The following is a 12,910-nucleotide window of genomic DNA, read 5'->3' as shown; positions in this document are numbered from 1 at the left end:
GGGGAATAGGCAAACGAGATGAAATGCCACTAACCAACATGCTAGAAGTTGAAGTATTTGATTGTTAGGGTATTGATTTTGTTGGCCCGTTTCCTCCGTCTCTTGGTAATGAGTATATTCTAGTTGCGGTTGACTATGTGTCCAAATGGGTTGAAGCAAGTGCTTCACCTAAGGACGACTCCAAAACAATGATCAAATTTTTAAAGAAAAACATATTTTCCCATTTTGGTGCGCCTAGAGTTTTGGTAAGTGATGGTGGCTCTCTTTTTTGTAATGCACCACTGGAAAAAGTGTTAGAACATTATGGTGTCAAGCACAAAATCACTACTCCTTACCATCCTCAAGCTAATGGTAAAACCGAGGTCTCCAATAGGGAAATTAAGCGGATTCTTGAGAAAACCGTTTCAAGTGCAAGGAAAGATTGGTCTTTGAAGTTGGATGAAGCCTTGTGGTCATATCGCACCGCACTTAAGGCTCCAATAGGTTTGACACCGTTCCAAATGGTCTATGGTAAGACTTGCCATTTGCCGGTTGAATTGGAACATAGAGCACTTTGGGTTCTCAAATTTTTAAACTTTGATTCCAATTTGGCCGGATTGAAGCGGAAAGACCAACTTCATAGAGTTGAAGAATTGAGAGACGCGGCTTACCACTCGAATAAAATTTACAAAGAAAAAGTGAAAAAGTATCATGATGGTTGTCATACCCCAAAATTTGGCCATACTATTTCTCCTATTCAAAAGTCAAATCAAGATGCAAAGCTCTAAAACATACCCTCCTAAGCAAAGATCAGAGAATTAGGGTTTTTTGTTGTTCTGAAGGAAAATCAATGAATCAATAGCTCTAAGGCATTCCATATGGTCTATGATATCTCACATTACCCCCATGACAAGTATCAAGCCTCAGCTTAAAGGATTGGTCACTCAATTATTCAGAAGGTCAACAGTCGACTGGGTTAACCTAAAAGTCAACAGTGGTCAAAGTAAAGTCAAAACTCCTAATTTTTTGTCAACATCCTTCCATTGAAGTATCATTCACCATTTGATCAAGAATTGATCATGTTTCATCAAGGAAAGATAAAAAAATCAACAATTCAAAAAGTTTCTAAATTAGGGTTTCTGTAGGAGAAAGTCAACTGAAATTTGACCAAACATAACTCTCACATGGAACATCAGAAAATTTCCATCCAAAACTTATTTTGAAGGAAATTTGATTCTCTACAACTTTGTCTCTCACATGCCAAGTCTAAAAATGCTTCATTTGGGAGAAATGGACCAAAACATTATAGGTCCTTTTCAAAAGTCAACAAAAAGTCACTTTTTTCAAAAGGATGTATAAGGAGCATGGAAAAACATTTTGATATGAGACCAAAGACACTGTTTAAAGAACTCTCTAAGGTTTCTAAAAAGTCCACAAGCTTGAAAAAATATTGAGATATGAAGAAATGGCATGGTGTACAAGTTCACCTATTTTTAAGGGTGTACAAGAGGAAAAAAGCCTAAAACTCAAAATATTTCTAAATGGGCTTGCATTCTTTTTGTTCTACCCTTATTATAGGACCATCCACGTGTTGAAGACAAAGGCTTTTTATTTTTACAATTTTATTAATTATTTTATGGTTTTAATTCATTTAAATCATGATTTAATTACATAAAATATATAATATATAAAAATAATGCAAGATTTGATTGTGCTTCAATTTTAAGCCAAGAAATATATCAGATCTCACCCACAAATAATGCCAATTTCGTTCATGATGCTTGGAGCCCAAGAAAATCAAATTTTAGAAAGATTTGGATGCATATTTCAATCAAATTTCTTAAAATTCAATCTCAAGATTCAAAGAGATTTGATCCAAAATTATCAACCCTAATCCATCCATATAAGTACACAAACAGTCCAAGGGCAAGGGTTCACAAAAAATCTGCAGCAAAAGAGAACCCTACCCGAGTTCAAAAGTTCACAAAAATTTCAAACCTCAATTCTGTGTTGCAAGAAGATTCAAGAAGAATTAAGCATCCAAACATCTCCTACGACCTTCCCTGAAGCTGTCTCAATCCTTTCCAAGGTTTGAATCATCAAGAACACGTGCCCAGAATTCAAGGTTTGCATCGGTTTTAAATTTCTTCGATCCCGCTGATTCACGCCATATAAACATTTTTTGTTTGCATATTCATGATTATCTGGTTGTGTTTATGGTTTCTGGATGCTTAATTACGTTTCTGTGCACGTTTAAGCTTAAAGCCATTATTAGGGTTTCGAGGTTTTGATTTGGGGCTTTACGATATAGCCAACGTTAGGCCAAATCAGGACCACAATCGGACTCAGGGACACTGGACGATCGCAATCATATAGTCGCGAAATATTTTTGTGTAGTTTTTGGTTGTTTTTATCTTCGCAGGTGTAAAAGACCTGAACTTTTTACAACGCTTCAACTAAACGCGTTGTAAAAACATTTCTGCAACTTTCCAAGGAAGGAGATGATGTGTTGTCATCACTTCATTGGCTGGTTTGAATGGAAAAGGCGCGTGCGCGTGGACGAGTGGATTTGGGATCTGGTGCATCATGGTTCATGTGGATGCGATAGGCCCTCGTTACTGTTGCCATCAGATTAACATTCCAATGGATCCAACAGCACCCAGTATGCGAGACCATCATAGACCCGCAGCGAATACCACACAGGATTAAAAGTTAAGATTTTTTTAAATTTTTTTATTTTTTATTACATGATCCCATATTATTTTTTATTTTTATTTATTTATATATATATATATATATATATATATATATATATATATATATATATATATATATATATATATATATATATATATAATGTTTATATGTTTTAATAACAATTTCTTTTCACAAACCTTTTTTCTAAAAAACTTTTTCTTTATATATAATAATAATTATTTTATTTTAATTATTTTCTTCTAATGTATTAACATATTTACTATTTATATTTTTCTTATTTTATTTATTTTATATTATACACTTATTTATCAATATTTAATATTTATCTTTTTTCTTTTATTCATTTTAATATATTTATTTTATTTAAAATATTTTATATTTATTTATTTTTAGATGTTTTATTTATATATCTTTATGAAAATCATATTCACTTTATTTTAATCCATAAAAAATCATAAAAAATACCTTTGTGTCTGATTTTATTTTCTCTTCTCGATTTAATTAATTAGGTCGCGAGACCAATAATTAATTAAATCATCTATGTTATTTTATTCAATTCGTACCCTAATTAGGGTTTACGAAGATCATTCCATACACTGAAATATTTGTTTTTCTGTGCCTTTTTAAGGGTTGCTCTTCCAATACACTCCGACTACGAACCATACCAGATCAAATTCAAAGCTAAGTGTTTATCTATTTATTTTAATTTCTTTTATCCTTTTATTTTTGATTAGGGTTAGCTATGTCTGCCTCTGAACTGATAATGCACTCACCCTATTTTTGCTTGCTATTTTTCCCACCTTTTCAGGGTTTGCCAACCGTCAAAGCTCGAATAGTCGGTAACCCTAAACGTTAATCTCCTTTATTCTTCTGCTTTAATTAATTTATTTATTATTACCCGCTGGTTTCATCTCCCCTTTCCTCCGCTGGTTTCTTTTTCCCCTTCCCCGTATTGCTTTAATTATATTTGTTTATTGATTGATGTGGTTAGTAATTTTAGGGAGTGCAACCCTGAATTAAATTAGAATCACTTAATTATTATAAGATAATATATTCTGAACTAATCACGTGATTGTTGCACACACGCACACTTTTGTGGTAACCCCTCTTGTTGCCCTGTTGCCTGTGGCCTGTTGCCTTGTGTTTTTTGCAGAATAGCCATGTCCCTCGAATACGAGGATACCTCAGCCATGTTGCCTCGATAAATGCAAAGGTCATAAGACCCTAATGATGCTGCCTTCGATACACCAATATGACCTCGACCCTCGGAAGTTGCCTACGAAAAGGCTGTGGTATCCTCTGGCTGCCTACGAAAGGCTATTCTGGTTCTTCCCTTAGACTACCTGCCTCTCTATGGCATGGGACAGTCTTATGGCGAACGAACTCTCGATGACCCTTCAACCTCCAAATGAAAGGCTTCCTGCCCTCTTATGGCGTGGATAGACCCTTTCACCCTGAAAGGCCAAAAGAACTACTTTCTACATTATTAAGGTAATTGCCCCTAATTGCCTTGCTCTGGCTAAAAACTTTTTTTTTCATATTCTTTCTCATAAACCTTCAAAATAGCTACGCTCATTTACGAGCTAAAGTCCATATTCACTTCTTCTACATTTCTGAACGAAAAAGAGCAAAGCAATTAAGAGCCCATGGAAAACCATGGATGCAAAGGGTGCCTTACACCTTCCCCTTGCATAATTACCCCCCGAACCCTGTTTTTTTATTTAAAAGGTTTTTCCTGTTCTTTTAGCCTTTCTAATATTTGGATAAAATAAAAGTCGGTGGCGACTCTTGCTTACCGCGATATTTCGATAAAGTCAGTTCACCGTATTACAGAACTAGCGAATCTGCTGGGGATTTTTTTCTTATAAAAGAGGGGTTACCTTAAAAGTTTAGGAACACTTTAAATGTTTTCTATTGCTTGCTTTGTTTGTTTTACTTTTCAGGGGCGTTTTAGGAATTAACTGAAGGACGAATCCTACATCCGGATTCAAGTACATCTAAGATAGGAAGTGGCATAGTCATGGAAACCTCCTTCATGTATGTGGAGGATTGGTCAATATGAGAGTTCACGCTTAAGTTAGGCCTCTATGGGTGTTTGCATGCTTCTCTTGTATGAGGGAGGTTCGTGCGGATAGCCGTGGGTGAGTCGGAGCTTAAGGACCTTTAGTTACCTTTAACCCATCTTGACTTTTAGGAACGTAGTGGGGGGACTACTCTTGATGTATGTTGAGAGCATAGTCGCTACCCGATACTACAACTCGGATAGGTTCTTTCTCAAAGTATCATTGCATGGTATGTATGTATCATGTTCGAGGGTGCTTTAGGAGGGCTGACAATTCTGGGTAACTCGGTAGAACCCGTTGCTGATATCATCTTTATCCTTAGAAATACCTTTGGGAAGGGTATCTCACATGATTTAAACTCCATGCAAGCCAAGCCTAAGGAAATTGTGTGATTTGTGTGGACTTATTTGTGTTTGTGCATCATGCATACATGCATCATTCATACATGGCATGACTAACCCATTTCAAGGAATTGGGGATTTTTAACCGTATGTTGTTTTGTAGATTGTTTGAGATATGGAAACCAAAGGCCGTAAACCGTTCTTCCTCAATTTCAAGAAAGTACCTACGCCATTGAAGGTTTTCTGCGACAACATTTCTGGTTCTCTCAGATTCAGTTAGTCTCTCAACATGCTTATCAGTTTGGTACGAACTAATGTGGATGAAGTTCTTCTCAACACCATGATTCAATTCTATGATCCGTTACTACATTGCTTCACTTATAGAGATTTTCAGTTGGTACCATCTTTGGAAGAATTCTCATACTTGCTGAGGCTCCCTGTGCTCAATCAAATTCCTTATAGTGGTAAAGAAGAAGATCCTAAGTGGGAAGTCATCGCTGCTGCCCTACACTTGCCAAGATCAGAGATTGAGAAGGTTTGGATTAGTAAGAAAGAATATTCTAGATTACCCCTTGATTTCCTTTATGAAAAAGCGGAGATTTTTGCTAAAGCTTCGAGTATGGATGCTTTGGAAGCTGTTTTGTCTCTTTGATTTATGGACAAGTCTTATTTTTTCATTATGACAAAATTGTTGATGTGGCTGCTATCAAGATATTTCTCAGTAAGAATCCCGTTCCTACTTTACTTGGCGATTTGTTACATTCTATTCACTTCCGAGTATCAAAAAGGAAAGGTTGTGTCCTTGGATGTGCTCCGCTATTGCATAAGTGGTTTATTTCGCACTTACCTCTCTCCGTAAGAAAGAATGAAGAAGGCTTAACTTGGGCACAAAGAATTATGAAGCTTTCTTTTGACGACGTCATTTGGTACCAAAAGGAGTTTGAAAGAACTTTACTATTTGATAGTTGTGGGGAATTCCCTAATATACCGCTTCTTGGCGTTCGTGGGGGAATAACGTATAATCCTATTCTAGATCGACATCAGTTTGGTTTTGCTTTGAAGGATAAGCCACGTTCCTTGTATCTCAGTTCAGAATATTTCAGCTATGATTCAGATGAATCAAAGAAAATAGATCTCTTCATCAAAGCTTGGTCGAAAGTAAAGAAAGTTGGTGCAAAAGATATAGGAAGAAGAAACTACATGCCATGGGACCCGTACTTCCAATGGGTTTATGATCGAGTTATGGAGTTTGGGATGCCTTACCCTTCTGATACGCCCATAGTACCAAGGGTAGCTCCTCCTGCTGTCCCAGTTGCATTTGAGCCATATGTTCCTGCTCCAAATGAAGATCTTGTTGCAACCGTTAACCAACTAAAGAGAGAAAGGGATGACTTTGAGAGACGCTTGCTAAAAGCTGAAGCTGAAAAGGAGGTGATGACACAAGATGCTAAAGAGCGAGAGACTTTACTGGATTACTTTTCTCGTAAATGGAAGATTGAAGATTTTGTTTCCCCGAATCAGATTAACTCATGGGAAAATGAAATTTCAAGGCTTGTTCAAGAAAGAGAAGATATGATCAAGAAATTAGAGTTCTGAAAAGGAGGCGTCGTCAAGAAGACAAGATTACCGGAGCTTAGACTTTTATTATTTTTATTTGTTATTATTTATTTCTTTTTCAGTCTGATGTAACTAAAGAATTATGACCTTATGAGCTCGTAATTTAATTAATAGTAATGTTTTTTTTCTTTTTTTTTTCAATATATGTTAAAAGTCCCTTTAATTCCTTGAAAACATTGCATATACATAAACATATCATTCATAAACATTACATCACAGGTTTCATAAAATCAAATGCCTCATCTTTACGCTATTTATTTCAGTAAGAAAGATGGATCTCGAACAATCTGTCAAGAATCTCCAAGCTCAGAACGCTGAATTTCAAGCCTTGATCCTGAACTTGTCCAAGGGGCAAGATGAACTGAAAGCTCTTCTGACTAAGAAGACGAAGACTAAGAAAACCAAAGGAGTGATCAACTTGGGAAGAAGATTCAAGGGTCGCCCCAATAAGGCCGAAGAAACTGGGATTCCTAAAGACGAGGAAGAGGAAGAGGAAGAAGATGATTTCAGTGTCAAGAACAACCATGGAAGCCATGTAGGTTCTGATGGTCAAGAAGAGGAAGAAGAAGAGTATCCTCAAGACGAGGATTATCCTGATGAGAAGTATAGGCTACTAGAAGAGCGTCTGAGAAGCGTGGAAATTCAGAAGGTACCTGGACTGGATTTTGAAGAGTTGGGACTCATTCCTGGGGTCGTTATTCCTCCAAAATTCAAAACTCCCGCCTTTGCTAAGTATGATGGAGTCTCCTGTCCCAAGATGCACTTGAGGTCTTATGTAAGGAAGATTCAGCCTCACACTGCTGATAAGAGGCTCTGGATCCATTTCTTTCAAGAAAGCTTATCTGGAACTCAACTCGAATGGTACTATCAACTGGAGGGTACCATCATCCGTACTTGGGAAGATTTGGTTGTTGCTTTCTACAAGCAATACCAATATAATTCCGATCTCGCACCAACTCGCATGCAACTACAAAGCATGTCTATGGGACCTAAGGAAAGTTTCAAGGAGTATGCGCAAAAGTGGAGAGATTTAGCTGGAAGAGTCCAACCTTCCTTGACTGATAGGGAGTTGGTGGACATGTTCATGGGCACGCTAACTAGGCCGTTCTATATTCAATTGCTGGGTAGTTCCTCGTCTGGGTTTACTGATCTTATCTTGACTGGAGAACATGTTGAGAATGGTATTCGAAGTGGGAAGATTCAAGTAGGCACATCTTCTGGTACTGCAAAGAAACCCTATCATGGAAGAAATGAGTCTAATGCTGTTCATAGTCAGAGGGGCCGTGGTAAGAATGATCAGAATCAGTCCGTTGGCGCCGTCCTCATCTCTACTCCAACATCTCAACAAGCTCCTAGACAAGAGTATCAACGCAAAACTGATAGACCAAGGAGACAATTCACCCCGATCAACATGCCTTTGTCTCAAGCCTTACAACATCTACTGAAGGCTAAACTGGTCACCCTGAAGGATCCTCCGAAGTTTGTCAACACAGCTAGTCCAACTTATGATCCCAAGGCTACATGTGCTTACCATTCCAATGCTACTGGACACCATGCAGACAATTGTTGGGCCTTGAGAAACAAAGTCCAAGACATGATAGAAGCTGGCGAAATCAAGTTTGACGCCCCAGAGACTCCTAATGTCATCACTACTCCTATGCCAAAGCATGACAAGACTGTTAATGCTATCATGGACACAATCCATGTCTATGACGTGAGAGATCTGTCAACACCTCTCCCTGACATCAAGAGAAAGCTGCTGCAAGCTGGTTTATTTCTAGGTTGCGACCCAGGTTGTTATTACTGTGCATCCCTACCTAATGGCTGCGAGAACCTGAAAAGAGGTATCCAAGGCTGGATGGATCGTGGCACTATCAGATTTGAGAAGACACCTTCCATTGAGGATTTGTGCGAAGGTTTCTCCCGTGGTTTGAAGTTCGAAGATGTATCTGTAATTTCCAAAGCCCCGCTAAAGATCCCTACTAAGGCTCCTTTCAAAATTTCTGCTGAACCACGCGTGGCTCTGATTATTATTACTAAACCTGGTCCGATGCCATACTCTTCTGATAAAGCTATCCCTTGGAATTACGGTGCCGAGGTCTATGTTCAAGGAGTTAAGCAAGAACTCGAATCTGATAAAGTTTCTGAAGATGCCAATCCTGATGTGGGTAATATTGCTGGAACTAGTAAAGTGACGAGAAGTGGAAGGGTGTTTTCTCCAGAGATCTCTCCGAACACTGCTTCACCTGCTGTTACTATCACTCCAAATGCTGATGCTCGTGGTAAAAAACCGTTGCATGAACCTGAGACCGTCACTGAAAATCCTCCATCTGAAGAAACGAATGAGTTCCTGAAGATCATCCGCAAGAGTGATTATGACATTGTTGAACAAATGGGGCATACTCCTTCTAAGATCTCTATGCTATCACTCCTGAGTTGTTCCAAGACTCACGCCAAAGCTATGATGAAGTTTCTAGAGGCCACACATGTGCCACAAGAGATTTCTGTCACACAACTCGAGAATTGTATTGCAAACCTGACGACAGAGAATTACCTTGGGTTTTCTGATGCTGATCTGAGTCCTAGTGGAAAGAATCATAACAAGGCACTGCATATCTCCATTGAATATGGTGGCACCACTCTGGCTCATGTACTGGTTGACAATGGCTCGTCTCTGAATGTGCTACCCAAGTTGGTGCTGGACAAACTCAAGGTTGGCGGAATTGAGTTGAAATCCAGTGATGTGATAGTAAAAGCTTTCGATGGCACAATGAGTACTGTGTATGGCGAAGTTGAGTTCCCGATCAGAGTAGGTTCCCGGACTTTCAATATTGTGTTCTATGTGATGGATATCCGTCCCGCCTATTCCTGTCTACTTGGACGTCCTTGGATACATGGGGCAAATGCTGTGACTTCAACTCTCCATCAGAAACTAAAATATCCAGCAAAAGGAAAGATTGTTACCATGTATGGTGAAGAAGAATATGTGGTGAGCTTCATAGATGAGACCAAGTATGTTGAATTCACTGGAGAAGCTTTTGAATCTCCCCGCCAAGCGTTCGAATTGGTCCCTCAAGTGGTTCTTGAGACTAAGCATGTCTACACTCCTCCTAAAGTCACTAGGGTTCCTCCTACAATGGCTTCTCTGAAAGACGCTAGGGCTGTGGTAGAAGAAGGTGGCTGCACTATCTGGGGGCAACTTCCTGATATCCCGTACAAGCCCAACAAATGGGGTCTAGGCTGCACTGTTAAGGATCAGAGTGGAGCACAACATCCTCGTCCAGAAGGTTTGAAGCATCATTTCATCAGCAAGGGAGTCAATGCCATTGGAGAAGATGAAGATAATTACAACCTGGACAAGTGGATCTCCCCTACATCAGACAAAGGGCTGGACAACTGGAAAACCGAAGACATTGTTTCTATCTCCTATAGTCAGGAGTAATTGCCGTTCTTAGTTTTATTTCTTGCTTTCCTTTTTGTTCCCAATTTGAAATTCTGTATTTCAATAAACAATAAACTCTAAAGCCGTGTGTCCCGCCCGAGGCACAATGGTCCATTGTTAGGGCTTGTCATTTCATAAGCATATTTTCATTCAATAAAACATTGGATGTTTCGTATTCAAATTGTGTGTTCGCTTTTATTTTTCTTTACTGCTATAGCTATGTGTTCTTACACACACCCACATAATGCACTGCAGATCCATATCCACTCTAGATCCTATTGATAACGACTCTGCTATTGCTAAATATGACTTTGAAAATCCGAGTTATCAAGCTGAGGATGAAGGTGAGGAAGATTGTGAGGTGCCTAGAGAACTTGCCAGATTACTAGAGCAAGAAGAGAAGACTATACAGCCGCACGAAGAGCCAATCGAGATTGTGAACATAGGTACTGACGAAGAAAAGAAAGAGATCAAGATAGGGGCTGAATTAGAGGATGCTGTCAAACAGAGATTGATCCAGATGTTACGAGACAATGTCGAGATCTTTGCCTGGTCCTACGAAGATATGCCTGGGCTCGATACTGATATTGTGGTTCATCGTCTACCTATCAAAGAAAACAGTCCTCCGGTTAAACAGAAGTTACAAAGAAGCAGACCTGACATGGCTCAAAAGATCAAAGAAGAAGTTGAAAAGCAATTCAATGCCGGTTTCCTAAAAGTGGTGAGCTATCCATCATGGATCGCCAATATAGTGCCCGTGCCTAAGAAGGATGGAAAAGTTAGAATGTGTGTAGACTATAGAGATTTGAATCGAGCAAGCCCTAAAGATGATTTTCCATTACCGCATATTGACATTCTAGTTGATAGTACTGCGCAATGCAAGGTGTTTTCTTTCATGGATGGTTTCTCAGGATATAATCAGATCAAGATGGCACCCGAAGACATGGAGAAGACAACCTTTACTACACCTTGGGGCACCTTCTGTCACAAGGTCATGCCGTTTGGGTTGAAGAATGCAGGGGCAACGTATCAGCGTACGATGGTGGCTCTGTTCCATGACATGATTCATAAAGAAATAGAGGTCTACATTGACGATATGATTGCAAAGTCCAACACTGAAGAAGAACATCTGGTCCATTTGCAGAAGTTGTTTGATAGGTTGAAGAAATACAAGCTGAGACTGAATCCGAACAAGTGTACCTTTGGCGTAAGGTCTGGCAAGCTGCTGGGTTTTGTTGTTAGTAGTAAAGGTATTGAAGTCGATCCTGCAAAGGTAAAAGCTATACAAGAGATGCCGGCTCCACGAAACGAGAAAGAAGTTAGAGGATTCTTGGGACGTCTGAACTACATTTCTAGATTTATCTCCCATCTGACCGCTACTTGTGAGCCAATCTTCAAGTTGCTGAGGAAAGATCAAGTAGTAAAATGGAACGACCAATGTCAAGAAGTCTTTGACAAAATAAAGGAGTACCTGCAAGAACCTCCGATCATGATACCACCTGTTGAAGGAAGACCTCTAATCATGTATTTAACTATACTAGAGAATTCAATGGGGTGCGTACTGGGGCAACATGACGAGTCTGGTCGAAAAGAGCATGCAATATACTACCTTAGCAAAAAGTTTACCGACTGTGAAACAAGATACTCACTGCTCGAGAAAACTTGCTGTGCTTTGGCATGGGCTGCTCACCGACTGAGACAGTATATGTTGAACCATACCACTTTGTTGATTTCTAGAATGGATCCTATCAAGTACGTGTTCGAAAAACCCGCTCTCTCTGGACGAATAGCAAGATGGCAAATGATATTAACAGAATATGACATCCAATACACAACACAGAAAGCAATCAAAGGAAGTGTAGTGGCAGATCATTTGGCTCAACAAGCTGTGGACGACTATCAATCTATGAGTTTTGAATTCCCAGATGAAGATGTTATGCTTGTTACTGATTATGAACAACCTGGCCCGGATGAAGGACCTGAACCAGGATCCCGATGGACTATGGTTTTTGATGGAGCTTCGAATGCACTTGGTAATGGTATTGGCGCTATAATTATCTCTCCCGCAGGTGGACACACCCCGTTCACAGCAAGACTATGTTTCGACTACACCAACAATATGGCTGAGTATGAAGCATGTATCTTGGGACTCAGAGCTGCTATCGACTTAAGAATCAAGTTCTTGGAAGTATACGGGGATTCAGCCCTAGTAATCAGTCAGATCAAAGGAGAATGGGACACGAAGCATCCTAATCTCATGGCTTATAAAGATTTGGTGATATCTTTAATTCCACATTTCGAAGAGATTACTTTTGAACATATTCCCCGAGAAGAGAATCAACTGGCAGACGCGTTAGCTACCATGTTATCCATGTTCAAGGTCAGATGGGACAACGAGGCTCCTATAGTTATTATTGAAAGATATGACGAACCAGCATACTGTTACGAGATAGTTACTGACGAGGTTGAAGAAAAACCATGGTTTCACGAAGTAAAAAGATACCTCGAGACCCAAGAGTACCCTGAAGGGGCATCCGTCAATGACAAGAAATTCTTAAGAAGGTTCGCATCCAAGTTCTTTCTGAGCAATGGAACCTTATACAAACGTAATCATGACTCGACCTTGCTTCGTTGTGTGAACAAGAAGGAAGCTGAAGAGATCATGGAAGACATGCACGATGGCACTTTTGGAACCCATTCTAGTGGACATACTATGGCTAAAAAGATCCTGAGAGCGGGTTACTACTGGT

This window comes from Vicia villosa, linkage group LG5 (assembly GCF_029867415.1).
Source record: "Vicia villosa cultivar HV-30 ecotype Madison, WI linkage group LG5, Vvil1.0, whole genome shotgun sequence".
Classification (NCBI taxonomy): domain Eukaryota; kingdom Viridiplantae; phylum Streptophyta; class Magnoliopsida; order Fabales; family Fabaceae; genus Vicia; species Vicia villosa.
The sequence above is the reverse complement of the archived record's forward strand: the minus strand, read 5'-3'. Positions refer to the sequence as shown.